The sequence below is a fragment of the Anabrus simplex genome, chromosome 8 (genome assembly GCF_040414725.1).
Source record: "Anabrus simplex isolate iqAnaSimp1 chromosome 8, ASM4041472v1, whole genome shotgun sequence".
Classification (NCBI taxonomy): Eukaryota; Metazoa; Arthropoda; class Insecta; order Orthoptera; family Tettigoniidae; genus Anabrus; species Anabrus simplex.
The window spans coordinates 187,302,930-187,323,988 of NC_090272.1; the positions used below are offsets into that span (position 1 = coordinate 187,302,930).

The 21,059-nt window shown below is 39.5% G+C and overlaps 1 protein-coding gene across 1 annotated transcript in view; it reads left to right on the forward strand.

The window, feature by feature from the left end:
• Spf30 (Splicing factor 30) overlaps nt 1-21,059 on the forward strand; it is an 84,631-nt gene that overhangs the window by 54,797 nt on the left and 8,775 nt on the right. The gene's annotated exons all lie outside the window — the stretch shown is intronic.

The window sequence follows — 21,059 nt, forward strand, 5'->3', positions numbered from 1 at the left end:
GTTTAAGTTGCCCTAAGTACTCTATCCTGAACCTTTTGCGTAATTCTGTCCTCAGATGCTTCATATATCTGAATCTCTTTCCATGGCTTACCTGATCAATGTGATCAATATCGGGCACTCCCACCCTAGGAATATTCTGAAGAAACATCGCTGGAGTCAACGCTAGTAAATCATCACTGTCTTCAGATAAATAAGTCAACGGTCGGGAATTAATAACTGCTTCAGTGTCCATTAGTACTGTCAACAATTCCTCATAATCCAAAGAGGAACGCCCTAAGATTCGTCACAACAACTTCTTTAACATCTGAATAATACGTTCCCAGAAGCCTCTCCACCATGCAGCCATGGGAGGATTGAATTTTCAAGCGATTCTCAGACTACTAGCCTCTTCACTCACTTTCGTCCAGTCAAGATCATGGAACGCATTTTCAGCTCCAACAAAATTCCTTCCATTATCACTGTAAATAATATTTGATCTCTCTCTCCGAGCAGTGAATCTTCGTAACGCTTGAAGGAACCCTGAAGTAGATAAAGTCCTGATGAGCTCAAAGTGTACAGCTCTGAAAACAGCATACGTGAATATCACTATCCACGCCTTTTCACCCCCTCAGAGATGTAATGGGCCAGCCAAATCCACCCCTACAATCTCAAAAACAGAAGCATCTCGAATTCGATCCTCTGGCAAAGGTGCGACCTCTGTGGTAATTCCTTTCACTTGGTATCTTCTACACTTGACACAGCCAGAAATCACCTTTCTTATGGTTCTTCTACCATTGACGATCCAAAACCGTTCTCGCAAAGTAGAGAGCAGAACTTGTACTCCTGCATGAGACAATTCCAGATCTCCATGATCATGTGAACTAGCTTATAATTTGCAGGTATCACAATGGGAGTTAGGAATAATTCTTCATCCCCTCTCCTTATTAACCTCATCTTGACTCGAAGTAACCCACTTTCATCTTCAAACACATTGAGAGATTTGAGGGATGTCTGCTTCTTTTTTCCATGCATCTCTTGCATCACAATCTTCCATAGCCTCCGTTCAGCAATTTGCAGTTCTTTCATTCAAGTTCCTTGGAAGTGTGTCGTCCTCTCTTTCCTGCCGTCTTGTGGAGGAATTGCAAAATCCAAGCTATAATCCTGACAACTTTGTCATGTCTCGAGGTGTCTGAGATGCAGTATATACTGTCTATCTAGAGAAAGAGGGAGTGATAGATTTTAAAAAATCCAGTTCAAAAGCTGTCTTATCTTTTGTACCCTCTGTCCACCCGGATGAGAGAAGTTCATGCAACAACACAGTAGCTGTCTCCTCATCCTTTATCACAGCCCTGTATCCACTATTACTTATTTTGATGAATAATAACTGTTTAAATCTCTGTAAGACTTGCCAAGTTCATTTTCAAATCCAGGGCAGAATAGTAGATAGCCCCTACTCCTTGTTTCACTGTTCATCTCTCTCCTTTTTGCCATCAAATCAGTATATAGTATTGCCCTATTCAGATTTTTTCACCTTCTTAACTGATGTAATGTCAAAACAGTTCAGGTCATTCTTATATGAGTGCATCTTTCATGTCATTTCATAGAAACATTACTCTTCATATTTTCCTTATACTGCTTGATAAATAAACTGTCTTTTATTCTGCCTGTGTGTGACAGATATTTAACAAATGTAAATACAAGACTTTTCAAACAGGCTTTTTGAATAATCTGATTGGTATGGGGCACCCTATTTCAGTCAAAATATGCATGGTATCAATTAGGACTTGTAGAAAGGCAGTTCAGTTATTCAACAGTCTCTGCAGTCATTATTAACTGAATTTTCTCAGTTTTGATGGATTCCTTTTTTTTTTTTAGGACCTCCCTTTCTTTAATGGAATTATCTAGATATAAGCCGTCTTACGAAACTGAAAATCTGTGTGATATTACAGAGTTCTGTAATGATTGGAAATATATAATTTTCTTGCCTAAGAAGGCCTTCCTTTGAATTATGCCATGTCACTTCTTTATCAAGCTATTGGAAAGAATCCAGAGTACCATAGAATCCAAGTTGGTAAAAACTTAACCTTCTACAAGGTATACAGAATGAAAAACACTTGATATATACTTGAAGTTTTGGTTCTGTTTTTCTAGTTCAGTTTCATTTCAGCATAGCAAGGTTGAACATATTTGTGTTTCTAATAGGAAAAAAATATTTTCTGTGTGAATTTTAATTTGTACTTTGTAAAACTTACAATAATAATAATTTTATTGGCTTAACATCCCACTAACTACTTTTTCGGTTTTTGGAGATGCCGAGGTGCCAGAATTTAGTCCCACAGGAGTTCTTTTACGTGCCAGTAAATCTACCGACACGAGGCTGACGTATTTGAGCACCTTCAAATACCACCGGACTGAGCCAGGATCGAACCTGCCAAATTGGGGTCAGAAGAACAGCGCCTCAACTGTCTGAGCCACTCAGCCCGGCATGTAAAACTTATCACACCCTGAAGGCATTGCCTCGTCATTGCAGTCAATCTCTTCTTTTTTTGTTTGAGTCAAAATATCCATCATACAGTAAAACCTCAAAGCATCGTTTTTCAAGGGGGTGGGGGAAAATTACTATGGGTGCGGGAAAACTATAAATACGGTTAACAAAAAATAGGGGGGAAATAATAAAATACTTTCTTTGGACATTTTTCATCATGAAAATCTCATGGTAATAACAATGTCATTTTGGCCTCTGGAGAGGCCTGATGCAGGTCTTTTGATTTTTCGTGTGATAGGCGTTCTACACTCCTATGAAAATACGCCCCTTCCTATGATGAATTCTAATGCTAAAGTCAGCACACGCACAGCCCCTGAACCTTCGGAATTAACTAAGGAAAGTTAAAATCTCAGACCCAAACAGGACCCCTTGGGCCAAAGGCCAACACGCGCTAACCATTTAGCCATGGAGCCGGACATGCTCATACTATACATAATGTCATCAAAATATTGCAACCATGATATACGCGATGAAAACAAAAAGTGTGAATTTTATGCCGTTTAGTTTCACTTTTCTTTGTTTCATAATAATTGAAAACCTTTAAGGTTAGTTGTCTTATAGCAAATTGATGATGTATGTGGATATTACGGCGATAACCTGTATTTTGGTAAAGATTCCGTAGACCCTTCATGGATGATAGGTTGGAGATACAATACGGCGCCTGTCGGACGATGTTACAGAGGGGCTGCCAACTTAGAAAAATGTTATAAGACCAGCCTTGCGAAAAGATTATTGGTCTGGCTTGTAACATGACAATTGGGCAGGGAGCAACAAAGCAGTCAACAGGCATCTAGCATCTCACGCACTCCACAAGGTACAACGTGATTAATCACTCTGTGACTAATTAAGAAGTACCCGGTGCACGCCATGCCGATTTTAAACTGCGCAATTTAGTTATTTTCAATGAATTTCAACGAATGTGGCAACCCTAGCCGACCAATAGCAACACAAAAAAAGGTGGCAATTCTGATTATTTACAGTGCTTCAGTTCTAATTCCTGTAATTAAGAATAATTCTATGGGTTTGTTAGTGAGTTGCAGCGAAGCCTTGGCGGCAGGAGACTCGTAGTGAGGTTTAGCATGAATAACCTGCGCACAGCACTTCAGCTTACATGATCTTTGCTCAAGGCTAGCAACTCAGAATCGCTTGTACATTCTCGCATACCAGGTTGCTGCTGTTCTATGCTAGAGTATTGCACTGTCACTTTAAATTTAAAAAAACTTTTGCGTACATATATATTTTTTTTTACATATGATTGATCAATGCGGGAAGATTGTGGTCAAGGACAATTTTTTTTTGACGATCAATGCGATAAATCAATAGTTCGAGGAACGATAGATGCGGAAAAATTTAACATTGGTTTATATGGAATATTTGTGGGGCCAAGTAAATTGAACGATGAATATGGGAAAACGACAGTTCCGGGAACGATACATCGATATTCTACTGTAATGAGATATAATAGAATATCTTTTAGATTTATTTTTGCATGTCTTTTCCTGAAAAGATCAGTTTGGTTTCTGAGGAGGCTGAGGAACTGAGATGCAATTTTGTCTTTATGACAGATAACAGAAAGGAGATTATAGATGAATAGAATAGTGTATCTGACATTTATTGATTTGAAAAAGGTCTTCAATACTGTTGAATACTCATGTTCAGAGTTAGATGAAAAATGCTGGTAGATATTACACAGAAGACATTCTTAATCTTTCCAAAGAAAAAAGAAAACACAAATAGAAAACAGAAGCAAATATTAAGGAAAGGGGTAATACAAGGATTCCCTATGTCTCCACATCTTCCCATATTTTCATTGATGAAGTGATTAGAACTATGAAAGCCAGAACTAAGTGTTATGATGAATAGGAAAAGGATCCAGTGTATAAAGTTCACTGATGATATTGTATTCTTGACTGAGTCAGAAAAAAATAGAAAGTTAGTGATATTGTCAGCAGCCTTGAAGAAATCAAAATTGAAAATAAACATTAGAAAAACCAAAACTATTTTGGAGCAAGAAGATATGGGAAAATAATAGTTGTATAATGATAGAATTTTAAAAATACATCGTGTGAAGAAAAATTATCTTGGAAGTTTAATCACAGAAGATAACAGAAGTAAAGATTCGGGAGAAGGATAACACTTCAACAACAAATACAATGTATTAATAAGTAGATATTTGGATTCTGAAATTAGAAAATCATTTGCTAAAACGTTTGAATTACTTTTATTACACAGCTGTGAGAGTGGGATAATAGGCAAATGTGAAAGGGGAACGACTGGAAGCTACTGAAATGTGGATATGGAAGAAGATGACCTAAAGAGCAGGATGGGTTTCAAGAATTATGAAGAACTGAAGAGCAATGGGGAATAGGAAAGAATGGTTGCAAAGAGAAGGGGGGTGGTCTGTAGTTCATGATGATTCACGGTAATGATGGAATACTGTTGCAAACTTTTCAGTAAAGTGTCGAGATGCTGAGGGATATCTCAGAGTTCAGACATTGTTTTCCATTATGTTGTGGTTAGAACTAGCAGGTGGCCAGTCAGAATGGGAAGTGACGCCGTTGCCTTTTTGGTAGCTTCTCGTGAACTTCTAGCATAAACTATGTCATTTTGAGAGTTAGAAGCCTTTGTGTAACTTTTTTCGTCACTTAGTACTCTGGGATACTTCTGAAAGACATTTAGATTGTTTATAAACTCTCAATACATATCTGACTCAGAAACTTTGGAAACTACAGAGGCATTAAATGCGCGTCTCTTACTGAGATCTGAGAACGGGTGATCACAAATCATGTGAGGAAGTTCGTTCCAGCAAGGATACGTGTTAACCAGTGTGGATTTGTACCAGGAAAGTCCACTGTAGATTCAATTCAGGCCATAAAGTTCTGATGAAAAACACATATACCAAAAAAGACCTCATAGTTTTCATTGATCTGGAAAAATCATTTGAGAGAGTATTGAAAGTGATTTGGGTGACATTACCAGCTCATGGGCATTCCACAATCTTACCTGAAATTGATCCAAGATATGTACAAGGATGTAAACACCCATGTGAGATGCACCGTTGGCATATCAAAACCTTTTCCGGTCGAAGTTGGTGGCCACCAGGGCAGTGTTCTCAGCCTGCTCCTTTTCGTCACTCTCATGATTTTCCTGACATCGGAAATCACAGGTGCACTTTTTCAGATTTTACTGTTTGCTGATGATGTGGTATTGATCAACAATATGGTATTGCTTCAGGAGGTATTTGAAAAATGGCAAAAGGTGCTAGAAGACAAAGGACTGAAAGTGAGCCACTTAAAGACCAGACATCTTCAGTGCACTTTCAAAGATCCCATGCCTTCATTGTCAGATATTTTCCCACTACCAGCTACTCCCAAAATGTGGCAGTTTTAAATACCTTGGTTCTGTTTTTGGAACACTGGGTGGTTGCAATGAGGATGTAAATCACAGGATCACTGTATGCTGGCTGAAGTGGAAACAAAATTTGTTTGTGTTCTTCAATAAGGGGATGCCCCTGGAGCATAAAGGGAAGCTCTACATGTCGGTGGTAAGACTTGCGCTGACAACTTTTGAAATGCTGGACATTCTATGAACACCACAAGAGTTATCTATATGCCTCCAAGATGAAGATGCTGAGAATGTTTCAAAGAAAGAACACTTCTGAATTCAAGTCATCAGAAGCACGTCACACATGAAAGAGACAGTCCTGGAGAAGGTTCAGCTTGAGCAGGTGAATGAACAGGACGAAAGCTATGTAGCCAAAAGTGCCCTTGGCCGTCACCTACTAAGAAAAGCTGGACCCAACAGATGAAGCGACAACTACTACTTTACGACTCCACTTATGTTGAAACACAAGCAGTTGCCAACAACAAAGTGCAACTGCATTTGACTAACCCTGGAGGATCTGCAGCTGCAGTTCCACAACCAGAACATCATCAGTGAGATACATCTATGACAAAGCAAGGAAGAAGAAGAATTATCGATAACCTTACCTTAAGGCATGAAGTACAGATATGTGGTAATTTTATTATTATTATTATTATTATTATTATTATTATTATTATTATTAATTATATACAGTCGTATCAGCACACACTTTATTAAAACATAACCGGTTTTCGGACACTAAGGTCCATCATCAGTGTTAAAATTTAAATTTAATTTCACACAAGTGTGTCGTTAAAATGAGTTTAAATTGTAGCCCTGTTGACATCAACATAGGAAGGGCTGGCTTTTCCTCGTGCTCAGAGTACTCGACCAACAGCCTGAGCTGAGGAAAAACCAGCCCTTCCTATGTTGATGTCAACAGGGCTACAATTTAAACTCATTTTAACTCATTTTGACGACACACGTATGTGAAATTAAATTTAAATTTTAACACTGATGATGGACCTTAGTGTCCGAAAACCGGTTATGTTTGAATAAAGTGTGTGCTAATACGACTGTATATAATTAATAATAATAATGAAATAACTACATCAGCACTGTCAAGAAATGGCTTTGATATTTTATAATGATTATAATTCGAGATATGTGGTAATTTTAAATTCATGGCTTACCATGGTACACATCCTTCCAGAGTGCGTGGACATGGCCGATCTGTGGCATATTTTCACCGGGTGGCAAAACTTGGAACTGATAATTTTTTTGGCATAATTCATGAGGTCATTACTTAGTTGTCCCGCTCCATGGCTAAATGGTTAGCGTGCTGGCCTTTGGTCACAGGGGTCCTGGGTTCGATTCCCAGCAGGGTCGGGAGTTTTAACTATCATTGGTTAATTCCACTGGCACAGGGCTGGATGTATGTGTCGTCTTCATCATCATTTCATCCTCATCACGATGCGCAGGTCGCTTACGGGAGTCAAATCAAAAGACTTGCACCAGGCGAGCCTAACATGTCCTCGGACACTCCCAGCACTCAAAGCCATACGCCATTTCATTTCATTGCTTAGGTACCATATCTACAAAATTTCAGACTCCTACGATCATTACAGCCCGTGCTGTACTGCCCTAAATACCATTATTTTTAATGTGGACAGCCAGTATGTTTTATTCTATTGACTCAGTTTTATTTTTTTCTTGTGTTTTTTTGTGTGTCTTTCAACTTTTCACTTGATTGATATATATGATTGCACTTCAAGGCATTGCATATTAGATCCACTGACATTTTAAATTCATTATCCTTTTTTCATTATCATTTGTTTTAAATTCTAGTCAGTGGATACATTTTAAAATTTTAATTATCATTAAATTTCAATCCACCTCATACCGTTAGGTGCCAGTGACCTAGATGTTAGGTCCCTTTAAACAAGAATCATCATCATCATCGTCATAATCATCATCCAATTCGTGGGCTCTCCTAGATGGTTTACGTTCATGATCTTTGCATGTACAAATATGCTGTCACTCCTTTCACCACTTTGAGTTCTTACAGTCTCTGTTGGAGATCAGTATGTCATTGATCCTTACTAGACCAGACTGACTTCCTTGCTTTATAACGTCACAATTTCTACACTTTTCCCTATCCGTCAGAAGGTAAACACCTACAACTTTTTACTTTGGCAGTTGTGTGAACAGTGTGTTAGATAGTTGTTGACTTTGATCACTGTATATACATATATCAAAACACCAAAAAGAAATTCTTGGACTGTAAATTAATTGTAGGATTTGCCTTTTTGTTCTCACAGATAGTCTCAGGAAGGAACTAGGCAAGTTCAGATTGCTCTAAGGGCACCATACGTACCAAAACTCTGGTTTGATACATCTGACTTCTCTGTGACTGCTGTTATTTTAAAATATTAGCATGCTGTTTTTTATTTTCTCTGTGAAACATGTTTCAGTTTCACATTTTGGCATATTTTCTGCTTCAACACCAAATTTTATCATGAATGGGTTATGTTTCCTCTCCCCACTCTATTCCTTTTGTGCTAACTGTGCATTGGCCCAGCCAGCTATACCAGTATAGACTTTAGATTGGGTACGTGCATGCTTGGTGCTATTATCGGGATATTTGTGCACTTTTCGTATTCAATTTTCAAATATCACTCTTTGAAGATGTTTCCAGAAAGCAAACCCCATTTTTAGTTCATCTGATAAGTCTGTGGGCTACTTCTTAAGCTTCCTGTTAGTACAGTTAAATTTGCCATAACCTCAAATTTATGGAAAGAATTGTAATTAACTCTACTCTCATTAAAATATGACTGCATAAATGACAGTATTAATAGAATCTGTTGTCTGATTGTAATGTGTGCACTGATCATATGTATTACTATCATATACAACATTGCACATCAACGTTCCCATATCCATAAACATGCCTTCAATGAAATATTTGATATAAGGTTACCCTGTAAAAGCTGTAATATATGTATAAAATATTAACATCAAAAAGACATATATTATTAGTAATCATTAATACTGATCATCTCAAACAACAGTTTTGAATATATTCGTCAGGAAGCATTTTATGTATTTCTTGTTCAAATATCCTGTAGTGTCATTAATTTGTGATATTATTGCTCTGTGAGTTTGTGTATTAGTCCTTTGAAGATTTATTACTAATTGTAGTATATTTTGAAATGTTGCAAGTAAAAAAAAAAAAGGAAATACATAGTGATGAATTCATAGAATGATGAAAGTTAGCACCTGTATAGTATGTGAACCTTTTCTTGAGCCCTAGTTCCCATTCATCACTATGGAGCTCAGGACTCAAGAAAAAGTTTGCGTACTATACATGGGTTTCAAAGTAAAATAATAATATGCCTTAAGGATAACTATTATTGCTGGGACTGGGGATGGGGGTTGTTAGGTAAAATTTGTGTCTGTTGTACCCCTCCATTGGAAACCAGATGAGATTAGAGTAATTTTATTACCAAGCAAGTTAGCTATGTGGTATGGGCTGCAACACTGTAAGATTGGATTGGTGAGATGGTGGGTTCAAACCCTAGCATCGGCAGCCTTGAATGTAGTTTTCTAAGGTTTCCCAATTTCACGCTAGGCAAATGCTGGAGCTGTACTTTAAGGACGGCCACTTTCTAGCCAGTCCTATCCTGTTGTCGCTGAAAATCTGTGAGATTTAAGTGAAATTTTAAACCATTAGCAAACAAAACAATCCAACCCCATGGAACTACAGCCCAGATTGGCCTTGGTGTTCCATATGACTTCTGCTCAGCCCGCAGGTCTCATGACTCACGATCAGGGTGCGAGTTTTCTCAGCCATTATTCTTGGCTTTCTAGACCGGGGCCACTATCTCACCATCAGATAGCTCCTCAGGTGTTTTCGCATATGCTGACTGGTCCTCAATCCAGCCCTCATATACAGGTAAAAATCCATGACCTGGCCGGTTATCGAACTTGGGGTCTTCGGGTAAGAGGCAGGCTTTCTTCCCTGAGATCATGGGGCAAGCAGACCATTAGCACCACCAGTAATTTTACTAAACACTTCATTTCCTTCTTCTTGGTATGGTTCTGTTGTCTAATACAGTTACATGATGATGCTTGTAATACACTTACCACTAAGTAGCACTTCGTGAGAAAAATGTATAACAATTTATGTTTTGCACATTAGAGTTGAACCTCTTTGTTCCACCATCTGTCACTAAAGCAGGCTGTCGTAAACATACTCATCTATAGGGCCTAGGGCTGTAGTGATATCCAAGGCAGAATACAGTGGGGAGGAGAAAAGATGTCCACTTAACAGGAACCCTCAAAAGAAATGGATACTCGATGAATAATATTCTGTGTGTCTTAACCTGGGTATAATTGATGTGCTTGGTGTAACCTGCCCTGTGTATTTTTTCAGCAGATTGTTGTTATATGGCAGGATAGGCAGAAAAGTTAGTAATATCATCAAAATATCAAAAAGTAAAATAAAGGAGTTTTAATTAATTAATTTTAATGTTAGAGAAATGTTCAACCATTTTTACATTAACTGCAAGGACATTTATTTGGTTAGAATTTGATAGTTTGGCCAATATTTTACAGCCAAAAGTGGAAACAAATAAAAGCAAGGGGTATTTATAAATATCGTACCATGCATGTGACATTCTGAACCATTTTTCATTAACTGCAAGGTCATTTACCTGGTTGAATTTGAGTGTTTTGTTCATATGTTAGCACCTAAAATTAAAACAAATAAAAGAAAGGAATATTTACGAATTACACATCATGCTAGTGACATTGTGAAATATTTTACATTAACTTCACGTTCAGTTAAGTAATTTACCTTACTAGAACTGCAGTGATTTGTCTCAGAGATAATTTTCGAAAATTAAGGGGTTGCGATACTTTCCCGTTTTGAGAAGTACTTACTGTTTTCTGGCTTATGAACTATCCCTTGCGACATTAGGAGTCCAATTAGAGTTTTTACCTCAGTTGGATTTGTATCCACCCAATCTTTTGCTCGTGACCGTGGTTTTAAGTTCGGTTGGGCTTCTAAAAACTGTTTAGCGTACACATTGGTCTGTTCGGCAATAAGTTGAAACATATCATCACCTAGGAACTGTTCAAAATATTCCAACACATTGGATTCATCATTGAAGTCCACATTTACACCACTAGCACCAGAAAATACAAATTTCTGGTGTGAAACACCACGCGGCGGGAAAGGTTGAAACGTGTCTAGCACTTCGCCTTCATCCGATTCATCACGTTGTTCACCTTGTTCTTCATTCTCATTCTCTGAACCACTTTCACTATCAGAATCACCTTCATCTGTATCAAACCACTCATCTTTGGGTTTCTGAGAAGATAAATCGACACAATCATTCTCTACGTGTTGAATAATCTCGTCTTCGAGTGTTTCGAACTTACGCTTTGAACTAGATGCTGCCATATTTGTCCTACTGTGGACAAGTAGCACCGCACAGTTGTAAAATAAAAACGAATAAGTTTCAAGAAGCGTGACATGTGGTATTTGCTGCCATCATGCGGGGAAAACCTCATTTAAGACGACAATATACGACACGGCAAAGTAGCTCGTCATACCCAGGAGGTATTCGCGGTAAAAGATGAGTACGTATATCTTTGTCATGCCTATTACCCTGTAACATTCAGCGTACGAATAAATACGTCATGGCCAGTTAAGAGGTTAAGGATACTAGAACAGCAGTGTAAAGGAAAAGCCCCTATGGAAACGAACAAGGGAGGTGGGGACAGGGAAAACACAACCACTACCCTACTTGACAGACATGATTGGGAAAATATAACATCAAGACCATGTACAAGCCACTCAGGAAGTTAACTCATTATCTGCAGCTAGTTAAAGACAGCAAAAAACATTACAGACTGCTAGAGACTACTACGTTGAATGTAGCTGCAGTATAAACGTTCGAATCTCATTATTAAACCACCTGTGCATAACCTATAACGTTCAGCCCTTGAGGTGGGCTGGTTAAACGGGTATATAATGTGACCAACAGGCTGGCTGGGCACATTGCACTTCCTGCTGTCATGGGTAAGGGAAGTGATTTAACAGAGTTGCAAAAAATGATGATGATCAGGCCTGACCGGGGGGGGGGGGGGGTGGCGAGACTTTTGGAAACCGTGACAGTTGTGAACTGTTCAAGTGCCTCTGTGGGAAAGGTGTATCGTGAGGGAATAAACGACACCATGTGGAATAACCATCATGGAAATTGCACAGCTCCATACGCCGATATCTGAGGTAACGTCGACTGTGACAGTTGTGTGAAGACCAACTGACAGGCTACAGTGGAATGATTCACTGTCCGAATTAACCAGGGGCTATCCAGATATGCCCATCGTAACAATTCAGTGAACCCTTCTGCAAATGGGGCTTCAGAGTAGACAGAGTGACTGCATCCATGCTAACACAGGTGCATCGACGAAAACAGATGGAATTTGCTTGACAGCATAGTGACTGGACCACTGCTGATCTGCGATGGATAGCCTCCTCTGACAAGCCATGTTTCCCACTGCATAGAACGAATGGATGTCGGTGTGTCCGGTGAGAAACGTCGGAGAACCAGCACCCTATGACCATTGCTGGACAAACACAGGATGCTGGGGGCAGTGTTATGCTCTTGGGAATATTCTCGTGGTATTCTCTAGTTCCTATTGTCCATGTGGAATGCACTCTTGATTGATTTGGTTATGAATCCATCCTTGGCAGTCACGTCCTCCCATACATGATAATTGTCTTTCCTCGAGAGAATGAGATCTTCCAAGATGATAATGCCCCTTGCCACACATCTAGAAGTGTCCACCAGTGGCTAAGAAGAGTACGATAAAGACTTTAGTTGTTCCTTAACCCTGTAACAGCCCCTATCTCAGTCCAATTGAACATCTGTGGGACCACCTCGATGTCTGTCTCCCCCACACACCCTTCAACAGTTGTGGGATGCACTGCTGAGAGTATGGCTCCAGATAACTCCGGAGATCTATCAGAATCCGACTGAATCACTCTCAGCACGTCTAGCTGGTTACTATGGATACTACCGAGCGAGTTGGCCATGCAATTAGGATTGCATAGCTGTGAGCTTGCATTCGGGAGGAGGGGTTCGAATCCCACCACTGGCAGCCCCGAAGATGGTTTTCCGTGGTTTTTCATTTTCTTATCAGGCAAATGCTGAGGCTGTACGTTATTAAGGCCACAGATGCTACCTTCCCAATTCTAGCCCTTTTCTATCCTTACATCGCCGAAAACCTGAGAAGTGTTAGTGCAACGTTAAACCACTAGCAAAAAGAAATCTCTAGATACTCATCATCCATTTCCCTCATCTAGCTCCTGCTTAGTTGGGGGTGATGGCACCTTTCCATTTTCCTCTTATCTGACTACCATTGTTCCTCCTTATTTGTGTTCCAATCCAGGTTTATTCCAGTTATACAATTCTTGATAGTTTTCAACCACCTTATTCTAAGTCTCCCTCTTGCCCTCCCTCTTCCCATCTGTTTCCATCATCTGCTTCGGCATCCTCTTAACGTGTCCATTCCATCTAAGTTTATCTCTCTCCATTCTGTCAAAAAGCTGTTCCAATCTGATATCCTTACTGACGTCCTCATTTCTTACTCTGTACTTTCTTGTCTTTTCTACCATACTTCTTAAAACGTTCATTTCACTAGCCTGGATTTTATTCTCATGTCTTTTTGTCAATGTCCAGGTCTCTCTTGCATAGATCAGTATTGGGCAGTAGTACATCTTATACATCACCTCTTTGCACTTAATTGGTACTTCAACACCAGGTTTTTCACCCTCAGGTAGTAGCATTTCCCTGTTGAATCCTTTTACTGATCTTGTCCAGCCCAGCATTCTGCATCACTTTGTTTCCCAAGTACTTTAAGCTTTCCACAATTTCAAGGTTTTGTCCATATAGTTCTATAATTCCTTTCCCTTCCTTTTCTCCTCTAGTCAGACCATTGTCTTATACTTTTCCACGCTGATTCTCATCCCAAAATTTTCAATAATCTTACTCAATATGTTGAGTTGCTCTTGTACTTTCCCTCTGTTTGCTCCCCACAGTACGTCACCTTCACAGTTTCATACTTAACCATTATGAATAACAGTAGTGACAGCACACTTCAATGTGCAGTTTCATTCCAAACCACTCTGTCCTCCCCACTTGTGTCTGGACACTGTTGCAACCATTTTTGTATATTGCTTTCACGAACAGTATTCTATCATTGTGGCAGTTCTTTCTCGTGCTGTGCAGAATAGCTAACACTGCATTAAGGTGACGAGTGAAATATTTTAGTACTTCTTTGTCACATGAATATACAAAGTGTGTGTATTGTGAGTGTATCAAAATGAGTGTGCGCTTAGAGGTGTGTAGGATAAAGGCTTCCAATATCTGCAGTCTTTGGCCCCAGCAATTTACCTGATGTAACTGAGTTAGCCTTGGGTCTGTATGTTTTGACTTCCTGCTAGGGAATCAAAACCATGTCCTTTGGAGTTAATGAAACTTACTTTAACTGCCTCAACTAACCATCTAATATACTGTTGTTTAACAAGTACTTGAAAACAGTGTGGAAAGCAGTTACTTTGAAATGAAATATTATTTCAGTTCGCATCTTCATGACCAATTTAAATTTTTTATTATGATCATGTAATTCATATAACAGTTTTTCCCCAGCTATAGTCATTTCTTTCATCACTTCATATTTATCACTATCTACCACCTACGGGTAAAGTAGCGCGTAACTTGCCATCCGTGTAAAAGGATATTTCCGTTCGACCCCTCCCAGGTAGCAATATTGGCAGCATAAATCGTAGTTACCCAGTGTGTAATTTATCGGCCACTTCGAGGGCTTAATAAAACTTTACCTGCCGGGCAAGTTTTGAGAGCTGAACGTTATTAGCTGTATTTCTGGTGACATATAGCTTTAATTAGCTTAGTATATTAATAAAAGCATGATACCGAAACAATGATCAATATTGTATTGCAGGATTTTGAACATTAATGCTTCCCTTGTTTTGCAACGGTTACACCAGCCTCTTGCATCGACAGCGTCAGGCACACATTTTATACGTCAAGCTTTTGCAAAGAAACTCTACAAGGATATAAAATCAAAACCTATTTGGAAATCATCTCAAACGGGCTTTAATTTTCTAATTTTAATTTTTCAGTTTTCAGACACCAGGTCTGTTATGTACATGTATCTCAGCTACCCGAAGCGTTCTCGTAGTGTAATGGCTAACGCGCTCGCTTCGTAAAATGAGGTATGCAGGTTCGAGCCTTCATTATGCCGAATATTGTTTTTCATTATGCTGAATATATATTTTTTTTCATTATTAGTGTTGAATTCATCTGCATGCCTCTTTTCATACATTCTTTTGTTAATAATATATTTCATTGAAATGTACAGTATAATCACAATATTATGTCTACTAGGAAAATGCTTTATGGGTGTGCTACTTGTAGAAAGTGATGTTATGATTAATTCCATTCATCATTATAGTAGTAAAGCATATTGCATATAGGACTGTCGCCCAGGTAGCCGATTCCCTATCAGTTGTTTACCTAGTCTTCTCGTAAATGATTTCAAAGAAATTAGAAACTATTCCATTCCCGAATTCCTCTTCCTATGAATGGATATTTACCCTGATTAGTTCTTAACATTTACAGTATCTTCCAACTTTATCTTCATAAATTTAAACATTAGAATGAAATGCATTATCAATAAATGGAAGCATGTGGAACTAAACGCGGTCACAGAGCTAGTTGCAAATAGAGGATCGTGGAGATACTTAATCATTTCACAGAAGCCTGCAAGTTAGAATGCTCAAAGGCAATAAGTCCATAAGGAAGATATGTGTGTATATTCGTATATGTAAATGCATAAAAGAGAGCTAAGAACAATGGCAGGGAACGAAAATAAATTTTTAAATGTAAATTAGAAAGACAAAGAGAACCTGCGTACCTTCTATTACGGAGGGAGTGACTTGACCAATCTTGTATGAGAATTCTTACCAAAATGCTGCCTTACTTGACAGGTTATAACTGGCATAAGAAAATGTAATTTCAAGATTTAACCCCAATTAGGTATTGATTTTGAAACTCATAGATTAAAATCACGAAAGCTTGACATGAATCGTTGTCCATATATCTTAAGACTCCCCTTATTAGGCTTTTTTATGATGATCAGCAGATGCAAGCACAGAAAAATAGGACAATCGAAATGAGCTTCATATATCTAACAATAGATAACACCTCACTCGAAAGCGAGAAGTCGCTGAAAATCAGTCTAGCCAACCCCGTATACTGGTGTCTAGCTCCGGGTAGCTACCTAGCACTTGTGCGGAGGTGGTTGCACGCAAGCCAACGTGCCAGTTGATTTACACCCCCAGGTAGCTTACCTCCTGCGCAGTTGCCAGCCAGTTTACCAGCTGATGGTTGAACCGACCCTAAGTCATCAACAGTGTAATTAGACAAGCCTTGCATGCAATTTACTTGTAAAATAGTTTGTTTCATACCCTGAAGCTGCCATCGGTAATTTTCTTCAATATTCATTACAGTACCCCCACAACAGTTTCGATTTGAGAAGACTTGGTTGTAGATAGGGGGAATTAGATGTGATATGTAATTTGTGTCAAATTGTGATGCATTTATGTTATTTTATGCTCTTGCTCGTTCGAGCAGTTTTATGAACTAATGTCCAGAAATTGAATAGCAGCACCAAGCGAGTGGCAGTGCTGTTTGTCATGTAGCTGTCAACTTCCGTTCGGGAGAGAATGGGTTTGAATCCCACTATCAGCAAACCCGGAAGATGGTTTTCTGTGGTTTCCCATTTTCACACCAGGCAAATGCTCGAGCTGTATCTTAATTAAGGCTACAGCCACTTCCTTTCCACTCCTAGCCCTTTCCTATCCTGTCGTCGCCTAGACCTGTCTGTGTCAATGCGATGTAAAGCAAATTGTAAAAAATAAAATAAAAATTGAATAGCAGCACTTGTGTCAACAAGATATCTTCTTTTTCCTCTTTTAGATTGATGCTTTCACAGTTTGATATCTTTTGGCTTTTTGCTTTGTGGAAAATGGGAACTATAGAAAATCTTTACATTTTGCAATGGTTTGCTTCTTTCATACAGCAAAAACTCAAAAGGTATTATGTCTAAAGATACATTTTTCTTACGTATCTTTCTTTGGCAGTAAACATTTCATTATGTATGTCCTTTCAATGGTTTTTTTTAGGACATTACAGAAGTCTTTTACAAGTTTCAGGGAGTTCTCTATATGTTTTGATAACTATTTGATAACTATTTTCTCACCTTGCTTTAATGTTGGAATATTACAGCCTGTTCTTATAACAGTAGAACAACTTCTGTTCAGTATGTAGGCATGAATCAGCAGGAAGTGCACAGTAGAATAGCTAAGGTAGGGGCAATAATACAGCTTTCCTTGATGCTGTCTGCCAGTGTGTTGGATACAGCTGTTATAATAACAATTGTCAAGCCTGTCAACTTGGGCTCAGAAAGCCAGAGTTCTGCCATCACTCAGCGCTACAGCAGCTATTGTACCATGCTGACTTAACTTCTGATATGAAAATGGCATTGCAATTGAACACATCCTTCTTGTTGTTGCTTAATATTTTATCTTTGTCTTCACAAATTACTGAATTCTACCCCTTATACAGTGTGAGTTTTCTGCTCCTTTGAATTGTACATCTTGTACCACCTTTCAAACATCAAGAGCATGAGAGATCTAACTTCTTCTGTATGCCTATAATATTGTTACCATGGCATTGAGTATAACTTGCAGAGGAAACTAGCCTCCAAATTTAGATGACTTCAGATGGTGTCACAGCAAGATCATTGTAAAAACATATATGCATCTGGTGATTACAAAATGCATCTATCTGTCAAACAATAATGTTAACGGATTGTACAAAATGATCTGATATTGTAAATTATGAGGGGAATGTTGAAAGCAATGATACAGAGGTGTACAAAGTGTTGAACTTAGTGAAAAGGAAGTCAATAATCATTAAGTATGATTTGTAGACATTTGACATGTGTTGCTAGCATGGTTCAGTTGGCTAAACAGCATAGATACTGTCCTTTGCACCATTTGCTGATGGTTCGAATCTCCCCTTGAAAAACATTTTGTTTGTTTCTGTTCTGCAATAGGAGCTTTGGCTATCAAACACGTGTCTGTTCATGCCACATTTGACCAATAAATAAAATAATAATAATAATAATAATCGTATGGCCTCAGCTACCGTGTGCAGACATTTAAATTTGACACCATCTGGCTGTCTGCTCGTCAATTTCGACGTTCCGTTTTACTCTAGGCCCGCTAGATGGCAGACCGAGTAAACCGAAACTCTCTTGGGCGTCTATGGCTGAGATTTTAATGAATTTTGTGGGGTAAACACCAAATGTGTCACCAGAGATCTTTTACATGCCGACATCGTACGACATGGAGTGTCAAATGGACTTTTTTCCGCCCTTCAAAAATCCGACTACCTCTGCCGGGTTTGAACCCGCTATCATGGGATCCGGAGGCCGTCACTCTACCACTGATCCACAGAGGCAGCCATTTGACCAATAGGAACTGTTTTATTGGGATATGGATGTTAACTCCCCACACAAATACCATAGTGTGTGGTCTCATTAGTGCTGTACATTCCTTCGTTATGTATTCAACAGATGTGTACATTAATATGCTTCTAATTTACAGTGAATTGAGAGTGGCGAGACAGTTTTTTTTAAGAGGAAGTGCAACTAGGCACCATCCTCTATTAACATTAATCAGAGGGAAAAATTGAAGAGGCCTGACACTTTGAAAAATTAAGGTTTTGGCCAAAGAAAGACAAGGGCCATGAAGGGCATGGAAATGAGACTCCCTAGGTCTCGTAAATCTAATACCGTCAGGGTCAGAAAATAACAAGAGTTGACCAAGGGAGGTTGGACCGGATAGATGAAAGTGAGGAGCCTGGCTCAAGTAAGTGGAAGCAATGCCAGGAATCAGCTAAGGACTCCATGCTTGCCAAACCCTCGTTTTGAAGTTAAGAGCCCCTGGGACCCCCTTTAGTTGCCTCTTACAACAGGCAGGGGATACCATGGGTATATTCTACTGCCCCCACCTACAGGGGGGCAGTAAAATGAGAGTGAATGCACTACAAGCACAATATATTTATCAAGGGAGATTTCCACACAGTCGTCAGCCGGCCGCAGTTACTTTTAGTAATGGGGAACGTCGTTTACGTACAACATAATCACTTTCCCGACTGCCTCCAATTAGAGAGACACCTGTGTCTTCTGAAGCCAATGCAGAAGTTATGTTGAACGCTAAACGAGTACATGGGCAGTGGCACAACAGGCAAGTATCAGCCAGTTGTTTGTAGTACGTATCTTGCATGACAGTCACTTAAACCTCTGATCACCTGCAGCTACACCACGAGCTCCACAGGACAGATTTCAGAGCTTGGGTCATCTTTCGTGAATGATACTGAGGCAAGTGACAAATGATGGGGTATTAGTTTTATAAGTCTTTTTTTTCAGCAAATCTCGGTTTCACTGTAATGGTACTATGAATTACCACAACAAGCATTGTTGGTTAATAATCCTTACTAGATAAGAGAGGCAGCATTTCAGGTATGATGGGGAGTAAATGTTTGGTGTGTGGTATTTTGGGTAACCACCTAATTGGCCTTCTTTTCTTTGAGGGCCATTTGACAGGAGCCTGCTACTTGCATTTTCTCAGATGTGACTGCGGTTATGGTTGCTTACCTGTGAGCTTGCATTTAGGAGATGGCGAGTTCAAATCCCACCGTCAGAAGCCCTGAAGAAGGTTTTCTGGGGTTTCCCGTTTTCACACCAGGCAAAAGCTGGGGCTATACCTTATCTACAGCGCCCACAGCCACTACCTTCCCAATCCTAGCCTTTTTCCTTCCTTGAGTCATTGAAAATCTTCGATGTGTTGGTGCGGTGTTAAGCCACTAGCAAAAAAATGTTCTTATTGCCATCAATTACCATTGTAGTTAGAGGATGTGCTTATAGGACAGCGTAACCATGTGGTTTCAGCATGGTGGAGCTCCACCTCACAGTTCAGCAGTAGTCCATAGCCACCTGAATGCTATACATCCTGGTCAATGGATAGAAAGGGGAGGACGTGTCCCCTGACCCCCCAGTTCATTCAGGAGTTCTTCTTCCTCTTCTACTATTACCACCACCGCCAAATCCATGGCATAAGACCATCAGATCTCTATGGAGTATACTCAATAACATCCTTAGTATGTGCACACTAACTTGCCCTGATATTTGTAGATTGTCTATAAAATGTGTGTGTGTGTGTGTGTGTGTGTGTGTGCGTGCACGTCGAAGTGTGGCCTAAAACCTCATTCTATGGGACAGAAGGCTCACACTGTATAGCTCACATCCTTATTTCAGGACATAACGTCGGAGGGAGGGAGGAAACCACATGCACAGTGAGAGCTGATATGCTGACAGGTGTGAAGAAGGAAGAAGTTACCAATGCATGAAGATATTCAGGACCGAAAACAGTGGAGGACGTCCAGATAGTACCTATGAGGGGACAGATTTACAGGCGAAGAATAGCTAAAATATGAACTTGCGAGTTATGTTGCCTCAGTACAGTTGCTTGGTATGGTAGTCCTCAAAATATTTTACTTCCTGTGAGTGGAGGTGGTAGAATACACCGTTGGTATCCCCTGCCTGTCATAAAAGGTGACTAAAAGGGGGATCAGGGCCTCTCAGTTCGGAAGCATGGGTTGGTGTCTGCAGTTCCCGTAGCTGAGTCTGGCATTACTTCTACTTACTTGTGATAGACTCCTCACTTTAATATCTCCTATCCATTCTCCCTTGGTCAATTCTTGTCCTCTTCTGACCCCAATGATTTTAGGTTTGTGAGGCCTAGGAAGTCTTCCATTTTCATGCACTTTGTACCCCTTCCCTTTGTTTTGCTGGCACCTTTGTTCTTTGAAGCGCACGACAACCTCCTCTATTTTCCTTCTGATTATTAAGGTCAGATGGTTGCCCATTTTTATTTCCTCCTCAAACAATAATCACTTTCACCACCACCAAGATATTCTTCTAAATGGACAGCAACATCACACCTTTTCTG